This window comes from Mauremys mutica, chromosome 14 (genome assembly GCF_020497125.1).
Source record: "Mauremys mutica isolate MM-2020 ecotype Southern chromosome 14, ASM2049712v1, whole genome shotgun sequence".
Taxonomy (NCBI): Eukaryota; Metazoa; Chordata; order Testudines; family Geoemydidae; genus Mauremys; species Mauremys mutica.
This window is the reverse complement of record NC_059085.1, coordinates 40,088,001-40,108,971: the sequence shown is the minus strand read 5'-3', so window position 1 is coordinate 40,108,971 and position 20,971 is coordinate 40,088,001. Positions and strand designations below refer to the sequence as shown.

The 20,971-nt window shown below is 60.0% G+C and overlaps 1 protein-coding gene across 9 annotated transcripts in view; it reads left to right on the top strand.

Moving 5' to 3' along the window:
- GSE1 (Gse1 coiled-coil protein) overlaps positions 1-20,971 on the top strand; it is a 354,820-nt gene that overhangs the window by 273,264 nt on the left and 60,585 nt on the right. Inside the window, exon 1 of one of the 9 annotated variants that reach the window (XM_044987178.1) lies at positions 6,609-6,711. The exons of the other annotated variants lie outside the window; for them this stretch is intronic. The gene's annotated coding sequence lies outside the window, so the exon portion shown is untranslated. Of the gene's footprint in view, positions 1-6,608; positions 6,712-20,971 lie in introns of those variants that run through there. 9 annotated transcript variants of the gene reach the window in all.

The following is a 20,971-nucleotide window of genomic DNA, read 5'->3' as shown; positions in this document are numbered from 1 at the left end:
TTTCCTTTTGCAGGGCCTGGGGCTGGCCAGTGCAGGAAGTAGGATGCTGCCCTCGTTGCGCTGTCCAGGATGACTCTACGCTTGGGTCCCGTGACCCCAGAGTTCAGGGGTGCTAAGATCTAAGGCTTTGGTTTTGCCTGGGAGAAGATGGGGCCAGTGGGGTGGTTTGGAACTACACCAAAGTGTGGGTGGGGGGGTTCCAGCTCTGGGCTGTGGGACCTCTGAGCTCTGGTGCAGCTAGAGACGAAACTCTCCTCTGCCCGCAAAGGCCCCAGGAGAAAATAACCCCCCCCCCCAACTCCCTGGGAGTGCCAGCCAGGCTGAGGCCTCTCCAAGGAGCATGTTCAGTGTCAGCTTTGTCCGGGGCAAGGGGGGTCTCAGCGGTTCTTTGAGATGCGAAGTGGGTGCCCTCCTCTCCCCTCCCAGCTGGCTTTCAATGCCCTGTCCGAGGAGCCAGACCAGGTCCCATGTGCACCAGCCCCTCTGGCCAGTGCAGGGGGGAGTCCTAATGGATATTTCCTAGTGCTTTGCCTGGGGAAATGATCTACGTGGGGGGTTTTCCTCTGCTCCCCGGCCTCCCCACTGGCAGCCGTCAGCTGCTCTGTGAGCTCCTGCTTTTCACATCCCTTGTGTGCAACTGACAAGGAAAATGATTCCCGAGCCCTTTGCAGTTGCAGGCACGATGGCCGCTCGGATTGCGGCTGCTCTCTGGGCTCCTTCCCAGGCCATCACTGCGGATACCCTGTGCCCAGTGGCCTGGATTTGTATTCCTGCTGGGAATGCATCATCCTTCCACGCCTGGGATGGGCCGGGAGGGGCTCCAGGGAGCATGCACAGAAGGACGCACACAGTTGTGCTGCTTTGCAGCCTGGCGAGAAATCCTTCCAATTAAAACACTCCTCTGGTCCTTCAGGCATTGCCAGTGTAATTTACAATGGGCTTAAACGCACCCGGATTGAAATGGCTGAGCAGGTACACCTAATCCTCTCGACAAAACCCCGCCAGCCTCCGCTTTGTGAGGCTGCTAATCCTCCCTTGGAAACCCCAGCAAATGCCTCTACGGCGAATGCTCTGTAAAGTGCCCCCCTAGTTATCGGAGCAAGGAGAGTGGGGTAGGGAGGACGCCATATTCTGCTCTCTGTCCCTGCCCAGGGATCCCAAGCCATCCTGCTTGGCCCCATTGCTGTAGGATGCTGCAGTGCTTTCTGCAAGGGCAGCTGGCGACGCCGGGGATCCCCGCCTGGTCGCAGGCCCCGCCTGGCGACGCCGGGGATCCCCGCCCGGTCGCAGGCCCCGCCTGGCGACGCCGGGGATCCCCGCCCGGTCGCAGGCCCCGCCTCGCAGCCGTGGTGCATGGGGCACTGCAGTACGGTGCGCAGCAGCAGAACGCTGCTGTGATCACATGCCTGCGAGTGGCGCTGGTGCCAGGCGCCTCTCTCCGGTGCCTGCACTCTCGAAATGAGCTCTGATTAGTTGGGTTGTTGTCGTTTGCCAGATCAATGATCCGTGGCAGAGTGATCGATGGAAGAGCCTATGAAAACTGAATGGGCTAATAGGGCAGACACTGCGTCAGCAGCGTTCGAAACCTCCCAGCGACTCCCAGCCCGGAGGCTCACATGGACAATTTGGTTCTCCCCCTTCTGCGTCTCTCTTGAAGATCCTGGCTGGAGTCCCGCAGCCATCGCTAGACAGCGTGTCGCCGATGCGCCACGCACCTCCAGCGCCCCGCCTGGAGCTCCAGGTCACGGTGTGTGCAGGTGGCGCTGGCACAGCTCCGCAGGAGGCCTTCACCCTTGTGCCATTGCTTGAGTGAGGGCTCCAGGATCGCGGGGAGGGGGCGTAACGCCCAGGAGCCCGTAGCAATAAGTCCAGGCACATGTAGCGATAGGAAAATAGCTCCGCTAGGTTCTTATAAACCCCCCTCCACCACCCTCACCACAGGACTGAGCCTCTCCAGCTCCTGCAGGCGGAGGGGAGATGCTCATCACAACAGACTTCAGATCTCCTGGCGTCTGCGGGTGCTTTGCCTTCCTTCTCCGTCCTGTCCCTGAGGGCGTTGATTGCATTGCAGCCAGCTTCTGGAGAGCCTGGCTGACATGGCTCCTGTCTCCCCCATCGGAGGATGGTCTCATCAGTCAGAGGAGACCTCCCCACCCAGTCCCACTTTCCCCTCGGTCGCCCTTGCTGGCCTCGGGAGCTTGTCTTTCGAACCCATCACCCATGTCATGGCCGTCGGTGTTGGCTGTTACCCAGTTATCCTGGTGGTGGCTAGACACTGAAGACCCCGCTGCTACAGCGCAGCACCCCTGATGGCTGGAAATGCTCGGAAAGCCCCGGTCTCCCGCCATCAGACCGCGAGGCTGAGCCGAAGCTATGGGCAGCTGAGGAAAGCCCAGCCAGTCCCAGCCTTGTCCTGCCTGCGTCGGGAAGGTCACGGTGACTTTGAAGGGAGCTGCAGGAAGCTTGGTGCTAAGCTTAGCTCAGAGGTGGCATTGCATGGGGGCCCGGGTGGAGTCTGGGGGAGTTTCTGCTGGGCACATGGTAATTCTCCAGGCAGCAGGAGGGTGGGGGAAGAGGTGCCCGGGGGCTGGCATGACTCACCGAGGTGCACCTGGCTGGGTTGGGGGACTGGGTTAAACCGGGCAAAGGAGGGTTCTCACCCAGGCCCAGTGGAGCAGCTCTGAGAGTCTGTCTCACTGAAATGGGAATTCCAGGGTCGTTTTTCTTCCTTCCTGTTCTGTTGCCGGGATCAAGTCTCTCCAGACACAGGAGGAACTTCAGGGAGCAGTTCTCGGTGCTGGGGTGGCTGGGTTGATCCCCAGCCCGTCCTGGGGGGTGGTCCCTGCCTCCCTCTGTCTTTGCACCACGGCCAGGAGACGGGGGACTGGGTGGCAGCAGCATCCCCACAGGCTCCCCAGTTGGTGGGAGCGTCCTACGTCCCAGCTCAGACCGGCAGGCCCATTCCAGCTGTCTCCGCCTCATCCCATGCCCACCCCCCATCCTGGAGTCAGTTCGGGTGGTTCGTATCTAGCTGCGTTCACCCCCCAAGGACCACCTGGGCGTCCATTCCCACTGCATGCGCTGCGTGGCCAGGGGCACTGGAGAGGTCCTGCCATGTTACGGAGACAAACAGAGCCATGGGCTCTGGCAGGGGCACATCGCCTAAGGAGCATGAGTACTTAAGCCAGGTTGGCACCCGCCACTATTCCACAGGATCCCAGCTGGGCCTGAATTCTAAAGAACATGGCACCCCTCCTGACTGGATCCCCATTGACACTGGCATTTAGCATGGGGAAGGTGAGGGGCCCCCAGTGGTGAAAACCCCTTTATCCACATGGCCGGATCTCCCGCTGGGGAAGAGCGGAGGGATCTAGCGTCCCAGCTGATGGAGTGAGAGGTGGGGGCGAGGGGCAGCCAGCAGGAAGCAACCAGGGAGCGGTGCCACGTCCTCTCCAAGGTTGCAGAGCGGCTGCCCGTCCCTGGTGCCCGCCAGCTGGGCGGGGGACCCGGTGGTTGTGACTCTGCTCTGAACCTTGCGAGCGTGCAGCAGTACGGCCAGGGGAGGTGTAACGCGGGCGCCCGTCAGTCAGTGGATTAATGAAGCGGGTTGTAGGTGCAGTGGAGCTGTGCTAACGAGGGGCGGGGAATATGTGACAGCTCAGCAGCAATCCTCGTTAACTATCGCACGGAAATGAGGCAGGCCCCCACCCCCTTGGCAGGGGCACCAAGCACTGATTAGCTGTTGGGTTAGAAAATTAGTATTCCTCGCAGGCGGCCAGTACCAGGGAGGCCACCGAAATGCACCCGCTGTCACGTGTCACTGCTGTTAATCCTCTCCAGGCCACTTGCCTAGGACCGGGGGAACGGGTGGGTGGGGCCTGGCTCATGATGCTAAGGGCCACTGGTTCTAGTTCTAGTCCTGGGGGTGGTGAGTGGTTAGGAAGTGGCAGCCCGGGGATCTCAGGCTGTTGGCATTAGCCCATCTCACAGGGGGCATGTGCTGGCTGTGCTTTGTCCTCCCCTAGTGGCTGGTCCCTGGGGAGGATAACAGCCTACTACAAGTTAGTGGAGTTACAGCTATCCCTCCTTTCGCTCCAGTGGAAGAGGGTTGTGCTTTAGCTCTGAAGGTCTGAGGTTCCGTCCCTGCTGATGGTGCGTGGATAGGATGGGTGGGGTGGGATTGTTACTGGTTTACTATCTGCCTGGGGATCTCTCAAGGGTCTTTCTCCTGTGCTTGCTGAGGAGACATCTTTGCTCATTCGACAGGTGTCTGCGACTCATATCTGTGGCGCTCGGGACAGAACGGGAGCTTCTGTTTCCTTGTGAGCAAATGCAGCCTGGGGGTTACCGGAGCTTGGGGCAAGCCTGTCTTCTCCTTTCCTGCTGTGCAGTCGTTCTCCCCTCTGCGTGAAATGCACCCGCCACTTCTGCAGGCAGGACCTTGCTTTGGGTTTGATGCCCCTGCATGGGAAAGCCGGGCTCAGCTCTTAGCCACTGCACGTCTCGCCACCCGGGGAGTGAGAGCTGAGCCGCTGGGCCATGAGCACAGGGCTGGGGAGCCAGAGGGGAGTTAGATGCACAACTCCTGCCATTGTGGGAAAGCCGGAGAGTCGTGTGTCTAATGCCCCTGGTCGGCTCTGCTGTGTAAACTGCCCCTGTCAGCCCCCAGCCCCTTCCCTGTGCCCAGACCCCAGGGCAGATCTCCCTCCCGGCGGGGAGCCCAGCCCTCTCCGGGGGCAGATCTCCCTCCCGGCGGGGAGCCCAGCCCTCTCCGGGGGCAGATATCCCTTCGGACAGAGACCCCAGCCCTCTCCGGGGGCAGATCTCCCTCCCGGCGGGGAGCCCAGCCCTCTCCGGGGGCAGATGTCCCTCCCGGTGGAGAGCCCAGCCCTCTCCGGGGGCAGATATCCCTTCGGACAGAGACCCCAGCCCTCTCCGGGGGCAGATCTCCCTCCTGGCGGGGAGCCCAGCCCTCTCCGGGGGCAGATCTCCCACCCGGCGGGGAGCCCAGCCCTCTCTGGGGGCAGATCTCCCTCCCTGCGGGGAGCCCAGCCCTCTCCGGGGGCAGATCTCCCTCCCTGCGGGGAGCCCAGCCCTCTCCGGGGGCAGATCTCCCTCCCTGCGGGGAGCCCAGCCCTCTCCGGGGGCAGATCTCCCTCCCGGCGGGGAGCCCAGCCCTCTCCGGGGGCAGATCTCCCTCCCGGCGGGGAGCCCAGCCCTCTCCGGGGGCAGATCTCCCTCCCGGCGGGGAGCCCAGCCCTCTCCGGGGGCAGATCTCCCTCCCGGCGGGGAGCCCAGCCCTCTCCGGGGGCAGATCTCCCTCCCTGCGGGGAGCCCAGCCCTCTCCGGGGGCAGATCTCCCTCCCGGCGGGGAGCCCAGCCCTCTCCGGGGGCAGATCTCCCTCCCGGCGGGGAGCCCAGCCCTCTCTGGGGGCAGATCTCCCTCCCGGCGGGGAGCCCAGCCCTCTCCGGGGGCAGATCTCCCTCCCGGCGGGGAGCCCAGCCCTCTCTAGGCTTGGTGCTGGGCTGTCGCATCCAATTAGTCTCCCAGTTCCCAAGCACCAGTGAGACTGGTATCATTTCTGTGCAGGCAGCCCTTTGTGCCAAGCAATCCGCCCTGGTGCTGGGTCCCACTGCACAGTCAGCAAAAGCAGCAGTGGCAGAGCAACCGAGGCAGGCTTTTCCCTCCTCCTTTTCCTTCCTGGGGCCTCGGGCTGAGAATCCCCGTCTGGAAAATCCAGGGGGTCCCCTGGCTCTGGAGGGACCGAACAGGAGGAGAAGGCGTGGATCCTCAATAGGAAGCATGCACATGCCCCCGTGCGTGCCGCCTGCACTCCCCCCCTCCACGTTCACACATGCTTTCACCAGGCTCCGGCTGCCTCATTCACCAGTGCTCCAGCTCTGACAATGCGAGGCAATTAGAATTGAAAATCTATGCAAACCAGCTGTTAACTGATTGCGAAGGAGTGCAGCTGTGCGCTGGCTCCGCCGAGACCAGAGGAAGTGTCACTGCAGCCCAGGGTTAAGAGGCAAAGCAATGGAACAAAAGCCAAAGGGGGGGCACGGGGACAGAGGAGGCCTTATCCCCATCCCAGGCCTCCTGGCTGCAGGCCTGGCCAATATTCCACGGCTGTCTCTCTCCGTGGCACGGTGTCCGTGGCGGGGGGTGCGGGGGTGATCCCAGCTGTTCTCCAGCCTCCTTGGGTTGGTTTGGGAAGCAGGGCTGCCCAGAGGGGGGGGCAAGTGGGGCAATTTGCCCTGGGCCCCGCAGGAGCCCTCACGAGAACATAATATTCTGTAGTATTGCAACTTTTTTTTACGGAAGGGGCCCCCGAAATTGCTTTGCCCCAGGCCCCCTGAATCCTCTGGGCGGCCCTGTTGGGAAGGCTCCTTTCCAGCAGGATTTGGTTGAGGGGGAGCCGACCACGTTCCCCCTTCGGTGGGGACAAGGCGGGAGGTCACCTAATGCCAGAGTTGAGATGATGGAATCCCCCCCCCCCACACACACACACACTCCCTCTCTTTGCTGCTGGGTCAATTACGGGTCATTCACCTCCTGCCCACAGGGCTTTGCTGCAGCTGTTTGTCCATCTCCGATGCTCTGGGGCTCTCCTTCCCGGGGCAGCCCAGGCCCTGTCTATGGGCCGTCTGAAAGAGTGACAGCGAACCGGTTGCAAAGGCAGCACGGACGTACGTTTTGGTTTAAACCAGGTGGGTTTCAGCTTCATGGACATCGATGTGGACCAGTTACCCGGGTGGCCTCTACTGGGTCAGCGACAGCGGTTTAGGGAAACCGGAGCAAGTGGGTGTGTGGCTACGGTCGTCGTCTGTGTGTGGCTCACCCTGTGTCGCAGTGCACAGGCGCTCGCTGTGCGGGGGGAGAGGGGGTTATGCTCCATTTCCCAGGAGCTGGAGATATTGCCGGATCGTATTTGGTAATAAATTATTACTTCCACTGCTGCTGCTCCCACGAGCTCAAAATAGCGGCTTTTAAGCAGGCGGCTGGTGCGGGTTGAGTTCAATGGCAATCTGCTCTGAAGGGTACTTCACTCTCATTATCGGCCTTTCAAGGTGTCTGTGCAGTACGGGGGGTGGGGGGAATGGAGGTGCTATGCCCATTTCCCTGCGAAGACACAGGCAGGCTGCTGGAGCAGATCAGCATGTGTCAGCTGAGATCCCAGTGCCATCCTGGGGAGGCAGCCAGCAGGCCAGGCTGTCAGGGAGGACAGGCCACCCTTTCAAATGTCCCCACCCCAGCCTGATTTATGTCTCCCCCCCCCGCACCCCTCCCACTCCTTGCACTTACCTCACTGCTCCTTGCAAGTGCCTATAAATCTGAGCCACCTGCTGCAGCTTCCCAGTAATTGCTGTATCGTTCAGAGGCACCCGCTTCCCCCAGCCCCTCGCTCCATATTTCATGAGACATGGGAGCTGCTAAGCGGAGCATGACGGGGGGGCCTTCCCTCCCCCACCCCAAGAGCGAGCGAGCTGCAGGCGAGCGATGGGGGGGCCGGCATGTGCTAAGTCCCTTGTTGTTTCCCCCCCACCCACACACACCTCGTCCATGCCACAACAAGGAGGAAAACACTAATGATGCCTAAAGCAAACGAACGCATGCATAATGTAGCTAATGGTCAGGCACGCAGGGAGAGCCGGGCCGGGGCCATTAACGATGACAGCTCCCACTTCCCCGCGTCCCCTGCTCCCGTGATGTATGGAGGGGCCGCCGGGAGAATTGTAATTCACGACATCATTAGCTCACAGGCGGCCCGGCCCGGTGGGAAGTACAGGGCCATCCTTCCGCCCCGGTGAAATCCATCTGATTCCTGGGGTGAGGCAGGTAGGGGAGTCGGCAGAGGGGGTGTCGCACCGCGGTGCCCGGGGCAGCCATCTCTCTGGATGGAGAAGGGCTCACCTCGTGGGTTGTGTCTGTGAAATGCTGCTCCAGGGCGGTCAGGTCCCCTTGAGGCAGGGGCCGATGGTGACAGATACTGAGGCAAGGAGGTGCAATGCCCTACTCGAGGGCATGGAGAGAGTCAGTGTGCAGGCCAGGGCTAGAACTCGGGAGTCCCTGATCCCAGGCCTGTGCTCTGTCCACTGGGCTCTCTCAGCTCGTGGCTTCGTTATCATGGGACGCTGGGGGGGTGCCAGGGAAAAGCACATGGTGAGGTACAACGATGGACGGGGGGGGTGGTATTTGCTCCCCAAACTGCTCCGCGTTTCCCTCCACAGCTGCGGCCCCTCATTGGCAGGGGGCTTTAGCATGTCCAGCTGGGACGGCTGGACCTTAGGTGGAGGGAAATTCCCATGACTCACACCCAGCTCCCTTGCACAGGGGCGCTGGAACCCCGCTGCGGTGGTGGCAGAGGGTTGGGTCATGCCGACGCTGGCGGGAGGGGGGAGCCTGGCACGGGCATGGCCTGTTGGGCAGGACAGCAGCCTGGGGGTGCCAGGCAAGGCTTGAGAGCCTGGTCGGTGGAGCAGCGGCTGCACGAAAGCAGTCTGAGCTCCTGACACGGAGGCCCTGCTCCCGGGTGACCGATTCCCCCTTCGCCAGCTTCTCCCCTGAGCAAAGGGAGGGCGGGCTGGCTGGCTGCTGCCTCCTGGTGGCTGCTGGGGTACATGCCAGGCCTTCCAGCCACTCATTCTCCTGCACCTCGCCGGTGCATTCAGGGCTGGGCCCCTGGACTCTGACCCCCCCCTATTACTGCCCGGAACCAGTGCGTCCGGAGACACCGCTCTCCAGCTGGGGGGAGCTCAGCCCCCCGCCCCCAGCCTGGCTTTCAGGGGCTTAGGCTCAAATCTCCCTGGTGGGTACTGGGACTAACTCGGCCCCCGCGGCTGTATCCGGCCCGTGACATGCAGCTGTCCTGTGCTGAGCTCTGAGGGGGGAACTGACGCTGCCCGCTGGGCCGCGGTTAGGCAGGGTTTTGCTAGGCGCAGTGCCCGTCTCCCGGGGCCCTTGTCCTCTGCTGGTCTCGCCAGCCCTGCCAGCCACACGTATCCCTCCGCCAGCCATGGCACGTCAGGATGTCCCTGGTCCACTCAGCAGCAGCCACAGGGCGTTGTGGGTGCTTAGCGCCTCTCAGGATCAGGCCCCACCCCGGATTTTGGCCAGCCAGAGCCCTTCAGTTTGGTCCCTCTCCTTTGCCCGGGGAGTGTTTTGTTTCTGCCTGGCAGGGTGGGCCGGAGCGGCGTGTGATCTCTCTGCACCGGGGCCCTGAGCTGCATTTCTGGGGCGAACCGACAAAGGTCTCCATCATGCGCCTCTCCCTCCGTGCCAGCCTCTTGCAATGCCAGTCTCCCCAACCCCCTCCTCCCCACGTCACCGCCCCAGCCTCCTGCAATCGCCCTGCGGTGCCAGCCCCGATCCCACTCCCTCCTGCCCCGCGGCTGCTGCCGGTATGTTATTTGTCTCTAGCCGCACCAGGCAGACAGGCTGGTTCTGCTCTCGCTGTCGGAGGAGGCTGCCTGTTCCAAAAAATCCGTCGGCATCATCAGCAACAGATGGAGGGAGGATGGCAAGTGCCCAGCTCCCAGCCGCACGTCAGAGCTGGAGGCAGGGAGCGTGGCGCCCGCCGTAGCGATGCCCAATGGGCGTCGCTCTACAGGCACCGAACCAGGCGCCTGTCCCAGGCAAGGCGGGGATCCCACGGATGGGATGCTGAAGAGCTGGCAAGGGGGGCTTAGGGAGGAGTAAATCAGCCGCCCGTCCCCCTCCTCAGGGCTCCCCCCATCAGTATTCATCCCTAGCACAGGGACTGGGTTTTCATCACTCACCCGGCCTCCGCGCTATCTCTGACAATCCTGTTTGCTCTCCGGTGCCAGGAGCCAGGCGCGTAGGACTGTGCCAGGGCAGCAGGGAGCAGAGTCGCTGCCAAATCCTCCACCATTTCCCGAAGGGGGGGGGGGGCATTGCACACACACGCACCCCCTGCCTGTGCGTGTAAATCCCCGCCTTCCCTCACTGACCCACCTGCTGTTCTGCTGTTCTGCCGCTCCAGGGCCGGGAAGCCAGGTGGGGCGCCGGGGGGGAGGAGGTCAGATCAGGCCTCCTGTCTCTGGTTGCCTGCTGGACTGAGAGAGCCCTGTGGCCATCTGACTCCGGCGCTGGCTTCCTTAGCTGCTGCACGGCGTCCCACGCTGGATCTTAGCAACAGGCCTGAGCGAGGGTCCCACCTGGGAAGGGCTGGCTGCCCTGTGACCCCTTTCTCAGGGGGTCTCAGCCCGCTGACAGACAATGCTCGTTAAGCCTCCCATGAGGCCAGAGGCAAAGAGAGATGCCAGGAGTCTTGACTTGAGTCCAACTACTAAGCCAGGCTGTATCCCCTCCCACAAACACACTTGGATTTGTGGCTGCCTATCAAAGCAACTGAGATGTGCTGTCAAGGCTGAGGAGTGCTTGCACCTCTGTAGCTGTAAGTGTTCAGCTAACATAGTGAGAGGCAGATAAAAGAGATCTACCCTTAAGCTTCAGGGCAGGGGCTGATTGCACTGGGGGTCAGGAAGGAATCGCTCTGTCCCCACTCACCCCGTGCATGGTTTTGGTAAAGCCAGGTGCATTATGAGTGAGGGGCCTTTTAGTGGCATGAAGCCACTAGCCGTTGGCTGGAGGCTGGATAGCTGGACAAGCGGAATCAGAAGCCTGCTCTTGCATGGCCAGTTTGAGAACTACGTCTGCCCCCAAAAGTCCTGTCTGCATCATAAGCAGGATTCTGTGTCTTTCCCTGTTGTCCCTCCCCACGCATGGGCATTGGTCTAGTTTACTGGTCCTGCCTCAGTGCAGGGGGCTGGACTTGGTGACTTCTCGAGGTCCCTTCCAGCCTGGCATTTCTGTGAATTTAATCCCCTGCCCCTTTTTCCAGCGCCAGCCCTGCCTCGCCTCCAGCAGGGCAAAGCCGTAGGAGTCAGAGGCATTACTCCGGCTTCCAGGGGCGTAGCTGGGATCAGAACCAACCTGCCCTGTTCGGCAGCACAGGCCAGCCCACAGGGAAATATGCGCCCCGGGCACCGGCTGGAGTGGGAGGGGGAAGTGAAACCATTTGGCCTGGGTGTGTCCTGCAGCAGCAGGTGTCACCGAACGGGAAGCTCCACCTCCCCACGCGGGACATCTCTCAAGAGCTGCAGAGCAGATAAGTGGGGCCACGGCAGGAGAACAGGCCAGCTCTGGGACGCTGCCCTGCCATGAAAGGTGAGCGGGGGGCTTCTCTCTCCGTTCGGCTAGTTCCACTGTACCCCTTCCTGGGGCACCAAGGGCTTCTCCTTACACTGCAAATCCTAGCGAGTGCCAGGGCAGCTGGCCAAAACAGGGTGGCTTTAATGCGCAAAACTCACAAGGGATTGTTTTCTCTAGTCCTGCCTTCGGTGGGGGTGCTTAGTTCCCAGGGGACGTCTTGCAGGGATCCAAAACATGATGGAAGACAGGAGCCTGGGAGGGTGTGCGTGTGTGTGTGTGAGAGAGAGAGATGTACACTTCCATTAGTGACAGTGTCGGAAAGCTCTGTAATCCCTGAGCAATGGCATTGGATCTATCCTATAGTCTTTCATGCTCCATGATGTAGGATTGACTGGAGGCAGGAATGGCCCACAGAGGTTTGGCTCCAGATCTGGGTCTGAAATGTTCCCAACGTTCCAGGAAGGTTTGGATCTGGGCTGGTTTGGTTTGTCTGCTGATGAGCTCAGGGGTGCTGATCTCTGGGTAGAGGGGGGGGGGGTACTCCAAGCCATGTGTTATTGTTGAAGCCGGGGATCCTGCTCTCTGGAAGTTTGGAGAAACCGAGCCAGGCACCGAACAAAGAGGCTATTTGGATTGTGCTGAGTCTTGTGGTGTTTGTTTTGTGGTGTGTGTGGAGGGGGATGGGAAAGGGGTTTACAAGCGGTGTGGCTGCCTACCTGGATTTTGCATCTGCTGCCTTAGAGCAAAGGTGGGGGAGCCTAAAGTGACAGGCCGTCTCCTCCCTGCAAAACTCTTGGGGTAGGAGGCTGCACTGTAGGGTCTTTGTGCGGCGCGTGACATACTGGGAGTAAACACAGACGGACATGAAGGGCCAGGTTCCTGCCTGGTATAACCTCCCCCCCCCAGAACTGGTGCAGTTACCCCTCAGATGGATTGGCCCTGCTGTCACGCGCCCAGATACAGCAGTGATGGGCGCATTAAAAACTAAAGCTTTCAGTCCCACCAATCATCAGTCCCTCTCCCCACGCCTCCCTCTCCAGGGTTGGGCAGACATGTCGCCATCCTGCTCTGTCAGAAGCGTTCAAGTCAGATACTCCCGGTTCTGCTGTAATGTTTGCTGGGGCTCAGTGATTCCTGGCAGGCGGAGGTGCTGCCTGTTCCCATCTTGGGGGAATGGGACAGGTTTTCCCTTTGCTTCCTGCCCCATAAGCCCTAAGCGCCGCCTCGGGGTTAAGGGCTGGGCTGGTTATGGGAGAGTTTCCCCCTTTGCTGAATGCTGCCGTGGTCCTGTATTTGCTCTCGGCTGTTTATGAGTTGGGTGGAAGTCTGGGGGCGGATCATGTTGGCGGCTGGAGATTGCAAACCCAGACTTGGCATTTGAAACCCTGCCAAGGCTTTTCTGCTGCTGCTGTCTCTTAAAAGGACCTTTCCCCTAAGCCACTGGGCAAGCCCGTTCCGATGGCCGCCTGTGACTGTCCCGTGACGGTCACCAGGCAGCTGTGCCAGGCACACCCGTCCAGTGTCTAGGCCCTTTGTAAAGAGCCAGGATCCCCGCTGACCAACGCATGGAGGGTCGCACTCCCTCATCCCTGTGCTGTAACACGACCCAGCGGGAGCGCCCCCGCTGAGGAAGTACCCAGCCCCCGGCCTCACGGACCCTGGGCTATTTCAGGCTGAGGTCACGGAGAGGGGGTGTCGGGTCCCAGGAGTCCTGGCTCCCAAGCCCTGCCCTGAGCACACAGACGAGACACCCGTATTTAAGGGATCTAAGGCTGGTGCTCTCGGGGCAGCCGCTCTGAGTGGATCCGATGTGTGTCAGCGGCAGGCGAATGAAATCCTGGCCAATGACGCCCCAGGAGTTGGGCTGAACCGTGACCGAGCTGCTCCCCACAGCTGCCCTGCAGGTGAGGGTTACGCAGCCCCGGGCTCAGCACATCCAGCAGCAGCGAGCTCTTCACACCCTCCCAGGCTTTCCGCTGCAGGTGGCTTGTGTCTAGAGAGGCTCCTAGCCGCGGCGCCTCTCTCCTGGGGCTGGCGCTGGTCTGGCGCACTGCGGGCGCTCTGCGGGCGAGGAGGAGGCAGCTCTGGGATTACAACCGGAGGCTGTGGCTGGCGGGGACGGGGGGCTGTTTGTACAAATGGAAACACCTGCTCGTCCCTGCCCAGACTGCTACAAACAGAGCTGGCTGGATCCAGGGGGGGCTTGTGCTCCCCTGTGCAAATGTGACTCCTGTGAGGCCAACCCAGGGCCACCCGGGGCGGGGTCCAAACACAGCGTGGGCCAGTGAGACAGAGCAGATCCCTCGGTGTGAGCAGGGCCCAGGGCCCGGGCAGCTGCCCGGCCAACCGATGGGGATCAGCCACTCCCTGGGGAATGAAGGGGTTGGCTGGCTGGGTTTAGACCCAGAATTAAGACCATAAGAACGGCCAGACTGGGTCAGACCAAGTCCATTTAGCCCAGTGTCCTGGCTTCCGACAGTGCCCAGTGCCAGATGTTTCAGAGGGAATGACCAGAACAAGGCAAAATTTATCCAGTGATCCATCCCGTCGCCCAGACTCTGAGGCATAGGGACACCCAAGGCATGGGCTTGCGTCCATGATCTCTTGGCTAGTAGCCATTGATGGAGGATCGGTCCCATTGTATGCTTGGGCCAGTCTGTGTCTCCGTCGCCTCGCTGAGCGGCGGTGCCCTGGTGCGTGCTGCGATCTCGAACGCCCCAGGCTCGCCGTGAGAGGGAGACCTACAGAGTGTGAGCACGGGGTGAGCCCCGCAGCCCCCACTGACCGCAGGCCCTGTGGATAGGGTACAGAGCCTGCTCGTTCCCATAGGAAGAGCTCCCCCTACAGGAGGTAAAGGGCAGCGCACAGCCTGCACATATGTCCGGAAAGCACCTGATGAGGTGTGATCCCGGGGGCAGGGCAGTGGACTGGCACTCAGGAGGCCTGGAGTCTGCTCTCAGCTTGGCATCTGACTTGCTGTGCTGCCCAGATCCTCAAAGTTCTGTAGGTACTTGGCTCCCATTGATTTCAGAGTCTATATACCTCTGAGAATCGGGGCCTTCACCTCTTTGCGACTCCGTTCCGCACCTGTCAAATCCCGTTGACCTCCCTGGTAAAGGGCTTTGAGATCCATGGGTGATCAACGCCTTGTCAAGTCCAGGTGTTAATCTATATAGTTCCTGATGGGTCTTCCCAGGAGAGCTGCTGCCCAGCCCTGGTGCTGGGGTCCTTTGGCTATGTGGTGCTATTTATCTCAGGATCATTTATCCCCAGCAGCTGCCGTTATCCAGATCTCTCCCGCTGCATGTAAACCCTGGGATCAAACAGCACCTTTCACTCGCTGGCTCCTCTCTTACCACAGAAATAGTGGATTGGGCCAAAGAGCTCCTGACGCCATGTAGCTCCGAGTAACGTGGCACAGGTGGGTACCAGATGAGCAGGCAGGCTGATGGCTGTATCCTGAAGATCAGGATGCAAAACCTGGTTAAAATTACTGGGCCACATTCTGGTCTCGCTGGCAGGGCGGTGAATCCAGAGATACTCCAGATTTATGCCAGAGGGAGATCAGAACCCAGCCCAGTGTATCTGACTGAGCCCAGGGAAATCCAGCTCCGTGACAATGGTACAGAAATGAGTAGGTGGGGATGGAAGAGAATGACTAGTCCCTTGTCGTTCAGCTGGTGCAGAATTTGCCTACAGCCGATTCCCCTGCTCTTAGTGTCGATTTAAAAGTCTGAAGCACTGGACCTGCCACCTCTTCCCTTGTGCTGCCTGAGGCAGCCGTCAAGATTTTCCTGTTACTCACCTTAAATTCCCCTTTCCTTCATTTCATCCTGTTGCTTCACTTTGTACCTGTACACAACCCTGGAGCATTCCCTGCCTCTAAATTGTCTACGCCAGGAGATCCTGGGGGTGCCTCAGAGCATATCGCCTCCTGCCTGGGGAGGGAACGCCAGATCCACGCCGCTGCCCAATTTCTGCACCCAAAGGACTCAGGATAAGTCTGATCTGAGGAAGAGCCGCAAATCTGTGCACACAGACTTTTGCAGCTGAATAATGCAGGAGCGAGGGTTGGTACAAGTAGCGTAGTGTAGATGTATTCAGCACCTGTCATCCGAGATCAAGTTGCCTCACCACTGAAAGGCAGCCCCCTCTGGTGTGGGGAACAGCAGCTGTAGCGTAGTGCACAGCAATGTTACACAGCAGTCCAGGGCACCGAGAGCAGAAGGATATGGCCTCTGGTTGAAACTGCCGGGAAGGAATTTAGGTAGGCCAGACGTCATTGCCTGAGTTGGAGTCAGGCCAGAACATTGGTATTAACACCTCCGACCTTGAGATCTTTAGACTATGTCTGCACCGCTGGGGACCAAGTAGCAGAACTGGTTCACAGCTTGGTTGCAACAGAGCCCCAGCTAAATTGCTGAAAACACTGATCGTATCGGGCAGCCTCGCGGTTCCGATCCTTGGATGTGTAAACGGGAATCTCAGCTAGAAGTGGGGCGAGGGTATTACCTCTGTGTTTGGCACTAATCCAGCTGCTGCTGGAATCCTGTGTCCAGCTCTGGTGGTCACAGTTCAGGGAAGATGCAGATGAATTGGAGAGGGTTCAGAGAAGAGCCACGAGAATGATTAAAGGATTAGAAAACCTGCCTGATAGTGATAGACTCAACCTGTTTGGCGTAACAAAGAGACCGTGAAGGAGTGACTTTGATCACAGTCTGTAGGTACCTACAGATACTTGATAATGGGCTCTGGGTCTAACAAGATCCAGTGGCTGGAAGTTGAAACTCGCCAAATTCAGACTAGGAGCAAGGTGCGAATTTGTAAGAGTGAGGGTAACTAACCATTGGCAAAGCTGACAGAGGCTTGTGGCGGATTCTCCCACGCTGGCAATTTTTAAATCAAGACTGGCTGTTTTCTCCTAAAAGAGCTGTTGTGATTGAGGTAGGAATTAATTCAGGGCTAAGTACCAGCCACCCAGAAGTTACACTCCATATCTGGGGGGTCGGGGCTGTGTGTGCGTGTGCACAGGTACTCTAGGTGACACCCCCAAGCACAGGCAACAGGTGGCGGGGAAACAATGCGGCCCCAGGTCCTGCACAGGGCTCAGAGGTGGGATTCCTTCCCGCTCCATCCCTTGGCTAAGATCATCTGGGAGGGCTCAGCTGTGCTGGTCTTGTCTCCCAGCCCATCTCTGTGGATGAGTTAATGGAGGGGGGAAGCGGAGAGCTTAGCGGAGCGGAATTCTCCCCTCCCCTGGGGTCAGGTGGGAACTTTCTCTGCAGGCCGGCTCCGCCCTGAGTTCTTAACACCAAATTGTCTCTTGAATATTTGATGCTGCTTTTAGCAGCTTGTGGCTCAGGCTGCACCTCGAGGCTGGCTGGGTTGGGGGCGGGAGGGCAGAACTATCGTTAGTTCAGGGGGGGAACCCCAGAGAGAAGCTGCCTACACGACTCTCCGTGATATGCTCTCGTGACTCCGAGGGAGGTTGGCCGTGGTGGGGAAGGAGGGAGACCTTTAGACAGGCTCCAGCCATCCTCCCTCCTGGTCATCCCTAGTTCCTGTAAAGGGAGCCCTGGCTTGGTGGGTGGCAATGAAAGGGATTGATCTCCTGACCTGTCTGTGCTGTACGGATGCTGTGCACTGGCCGCTCTTTCTTAAAGGGGCAGGCACCTCCGTGGAGCTGGCGACATGGCTCTCTTCTTTCACCAGAGCGTGGGGGGTTGAGTGGGGAGGGCTGAGGAGGAAAATGTTGGCTGCACAGCGGGTCTCCTGCCCCTTTCTAGGGGGTTCAGAGATGCATGTGCCTCCAGGAAAGCCTGGGGTGATAGAAAGGGCTTGGGAAGGCAACAGATCGGGGCTCTGTTAGACCAAGTCGGGGGCCGGGGGAGATGAATGGCAGAGGCACAAACCCTGTGCAGAAAATGCTTTGCCACAGCCCCTCCTGTTTCTCTGCAGACTGGAGCCCCTCAGTGGATGTGTTGCATGCCTTGGGGGAGCACAGGGCCTCTGCATGGCATCTCCTGAAAGGTACCAGGGCGTCCTCTGCAGAGAGAACCCCTCCGAACAGCCCCCTTCCCCCGTCCGGTGTTTACACAGCATGGCCGCGGCTTGCCGTTAGGGGCTGCAGCCACCCTCCATGCAAGTTGGCGAGTGGCTGGCGGATCCCGGGATCTCCTGTGAGCTGTTAGGCAGGGCTGCGTGCTGCCCGCATTGCTGGCTAGCGCTAGGGCTGCTGAGCTGGGATCTGAAGCATTTCCAGCCCCAGCACTGGGATCTCCCTAGAAATTATTAGTAAATGGACCTAGGTCCAACCCCGCACAGAATGACACTCAGGGCCCCAGGGCTGGAGCCTGCGACTCGGTTGAGGGTAGGGGCCCAGGGAAGCCTAAGGCTCCAGCTGAACCCGGGGATGGATGTCATGAGACCGTGCGAGCCCCACCCACCGGCAGGTGCCAGCCAGGACGTGTGCAAAACCCGGTGTTCTGCACAGCACTTGTGATGCGTACGTGCCCTGGGTGCACCGCCACGACCACACAGATCCATGTGAACTCAGACTCATATAGACAGCAACAGACCCCTGGGCGCGCACACACATGTATACAGGCGCACGCGTGGACACGCAGACAAGGACCCAGACCCAAGCGCACACACTCCCAGTCCCTCCACACAGAGGTGGCTTGCTCCAGGTAACGCGGTGCCCCCAGGCATGCCAGTGTCTGTCCTGCTGAGGAGCGTGTCGCCGTGTGCCTTGACATAGGAAGAGCAGCTTGCATGAACGGGCAGCACGTGTCTTCCTCTTTGGAACCGCTTGGATTCCAGGGGTGGCTTTGGCATCTGTGCTTCACCGTGTTACTGGCACCTGGGGATTCTCCTTATTGCCGGGGTGGAGGGTAAGGTCCTGGTTCAGAGGGGATCCCATAGGGCCCTGCGTGCAGGAGGTCACTGTGCCCGGGGAGCTGCATCAGCACTGCCCTGCTGTGACCTGGCTCAGGCCGCTGGGGCAAGGCCTCTAAGACATTGACCCGTGGAAATCGGTCTCTTCCGGCCCCCAGATTCTCTCGTTCCTCCCCTCCAGACCCCCAGGTCTCTGTGGGACGAAAGCCCAGGCGTTAAACCCCCTCTGCTCGACTGCCCCTCTTCCCTCCCCCTCCAGGGGGAATCCCTTCCTGCCCAGCTCTTTGGGGAAATCGCTGCTGTGCCAGTGAGCTTGGAACATGCCGAAGGCAACAAGGAATTTGTTATGCAGCCGCAGAGATCAGCTGAGCATCACATGCTGTATGTGTGTCCTGCAGCCCCCAGCTGGAGGGGTGAGCCCTGCTCTCTCTGTCTGTCTGTCCTGCTGCCCCCTGCCTGAGGGGATGAGCTCTGCTCTGTGTCTGTGTCTCTGTCCTGCTGTCCTCTGGTGGCGGGGGGGGAATGATCCTTGCTCTGTGTGTGTCTGTCCATTCTTCTGCCCCCTGCTGGAGGGGGATGATTCCTGCTCTGTGTGTGTCTGTCCTGCTGCCCCCTGCTGGAGGGGGATGATTCCTGCTCTGTGTGTGTCTGTCCTGCTGCCCCCTGCTGGAGGGGGATGATTCCTGCTCGCTCGCTCGCTCTGTGTGTGTGTGTGTGTGTGTGTGTCCGTCCTGATGCCGCCCCCTGCTGGAGGGGGATAATTCCTGCTCTGTGTGTCTCACCCCCACCCGGGAGAGGCATATGGGGACAGGGAGGCTCAGCTTGCGGGGGCGGGCAAGGCCCAGTGCACCCAGCTCTGGGGCGTCCTTTATTTGTTCACAAACATTTCTTTCTCCGGTAATGAAGAATTACCGAGTGGGGTGATTAGGTAATTCAGGCCGCCAGTGAGCTCCTGTGAGGAAATGCGGAGGCCTGCTGCGCCCGGCATTCCAGGGTGTAATTACCCCAAGGGGGGTCGTCAAGGGGGAAGGGGCGGGATTGGTGCTTGAACTGGGCCCCAGCAGAAAATTCATTGAAGCTATTAGCTTGTAATTACAGAGCAGCGAGGCAGCAGGCCCGAGGTCTGGTGTCTGCGCAGAGCCGGGGATGAAAGGAAGGAGTAATTATGGAATCGGCAGGAGGCAGGCAGAGTGCTGATTAGTAATGCTTCTTGAACCATTTATTGGGCAGGGGGGTGCGGCGGGATACAGATGCCATACTTAATGGAGGAGAAGAGGCTTGCTTTCTATCCGCTGGTGCCTTGGGACAGCTGGTCCGGCTCCCTGTGAATGGGGGAGTTACTGATTAACCCATCCGGGCTCCTTATCGCTGGGTGCCTTGCAGGAAGGAGGGGTGTGGCAGCAGGAGCCGTCATGCTCACGGATCTCAAAGCACCCTGCCGAGGTCAGTCCGTGACATTTGCCCTGCAGGGCCTGAGGAGACACGGAGACAGGGCTGAGTTAGCACCAGGATCCAGGAGTCCTGATTGGTGCCTCCCCCATCAGCGAGTGTGTGAACATGGCCGCGCCGGGGTGAGTTGCCAGCCCTGGAGACGGGCAGCTTCATTAGAAACGCGACAGGGACAGCCCGGGCAGCGACGGCCTGCTCCCGAGAGAGGGGGCTCGCCTCCAGGCTGGCCCGGGCTTCTCTGCTGAGATGCGCTCAGGGGGTCTGCCGTGGCATGAGACCCACCAAACATGTACCGCGCAGGCCACCGGGCGCCCCAGCCACTCGCGGTGGATGTTAGGAGTCTAAATGCTTTGGAAAACCTGGGCCTTGGTGACTGTCTGCGGCGCTGCAGCCTGGAGCCCCCAGAGGCTGAGGTGATGGGGGACGGCACTGGGAGGGTTCATGGACCCAGAGCGCCAAAGAGCTGCTGTTTGACATGCTGCAGGTTGGTTTAAAACAGACATTTCAGGGTTGCAGCCCCTCTTCCCCCTCCACCGCCTGCTCCCTCTGGCTCAAGCAGGTGCCATAAAAGGCAGGAGACCCTTTGCCTGGCACACGCCGCCCCCACAGCCCTCATCCGTCAGCTCCCTTCCCGCGCAGGCAGGGTTTTATTCCCAGCTGTTAGGATAATGAATTTACATGAGCTGATCATGTAGACAAGACTCCAGTCAATGGCTGAGAGCGCAGAAGTTAATAAATGCCTCTATAATGAGGGCAGAGGCGAGGGGAGAGGCAGAGAGCTCGGGCTTGCTGGGTGTCTCTCGAGGCCACCGGGCCCCAAGATTAATAAATGCTGAGTGACACTCCAGAACCGCCGCCCTCCCCTTCCATCTTCCCCAGGAATCGGGCCACTCAAGTGCTTGGCTTTCTCCCTGCCTCTTCCCCGTCTCCCCGCAGACGTGCAGCAGCTGCTCCTGCGCTAGTTCTTGCCTTCTCAAGCATCCCTGTTCAACGCACACGTAGGCCCCCTGTGCGTGGCACCGTGCCTGGAGACCTGCTGGCTGTCTCACTGCAGTAGGGCTCCGTCACATGGGGCACTGAGGAGCTGAAGAAGCCAGGGGGGTGGGGAAGAAAGGGCTTTTGTTTGGTTTTTACATTAGAAATTCGCCTCCTGTCCAGCTGGGGAGTCTGTGGTGACCGGAGAGCGTGTGACAGCCAGAGGGAAAGCTGGGCGGCCGTTCACCTGAGTGCTTGGCCGTTGACACACATCTTACTCCAGTGGCCAGTGAGCATGCTGGAGAAAGGAAGTCTTGGCTAAAGATTGCTCCCTGCCCCCTCAGCCCACGTGCTGTGAGGCACGTCGGCTGCTCGCCAAGGGCAGCCCGGTTTGCAGTGCCGAGAAGGGCAGAATGGCACAAGCTCCAGGGTTTCACAGGTCGCCTTTATGGAGCCTGCTAGCGCCTCAGGTGA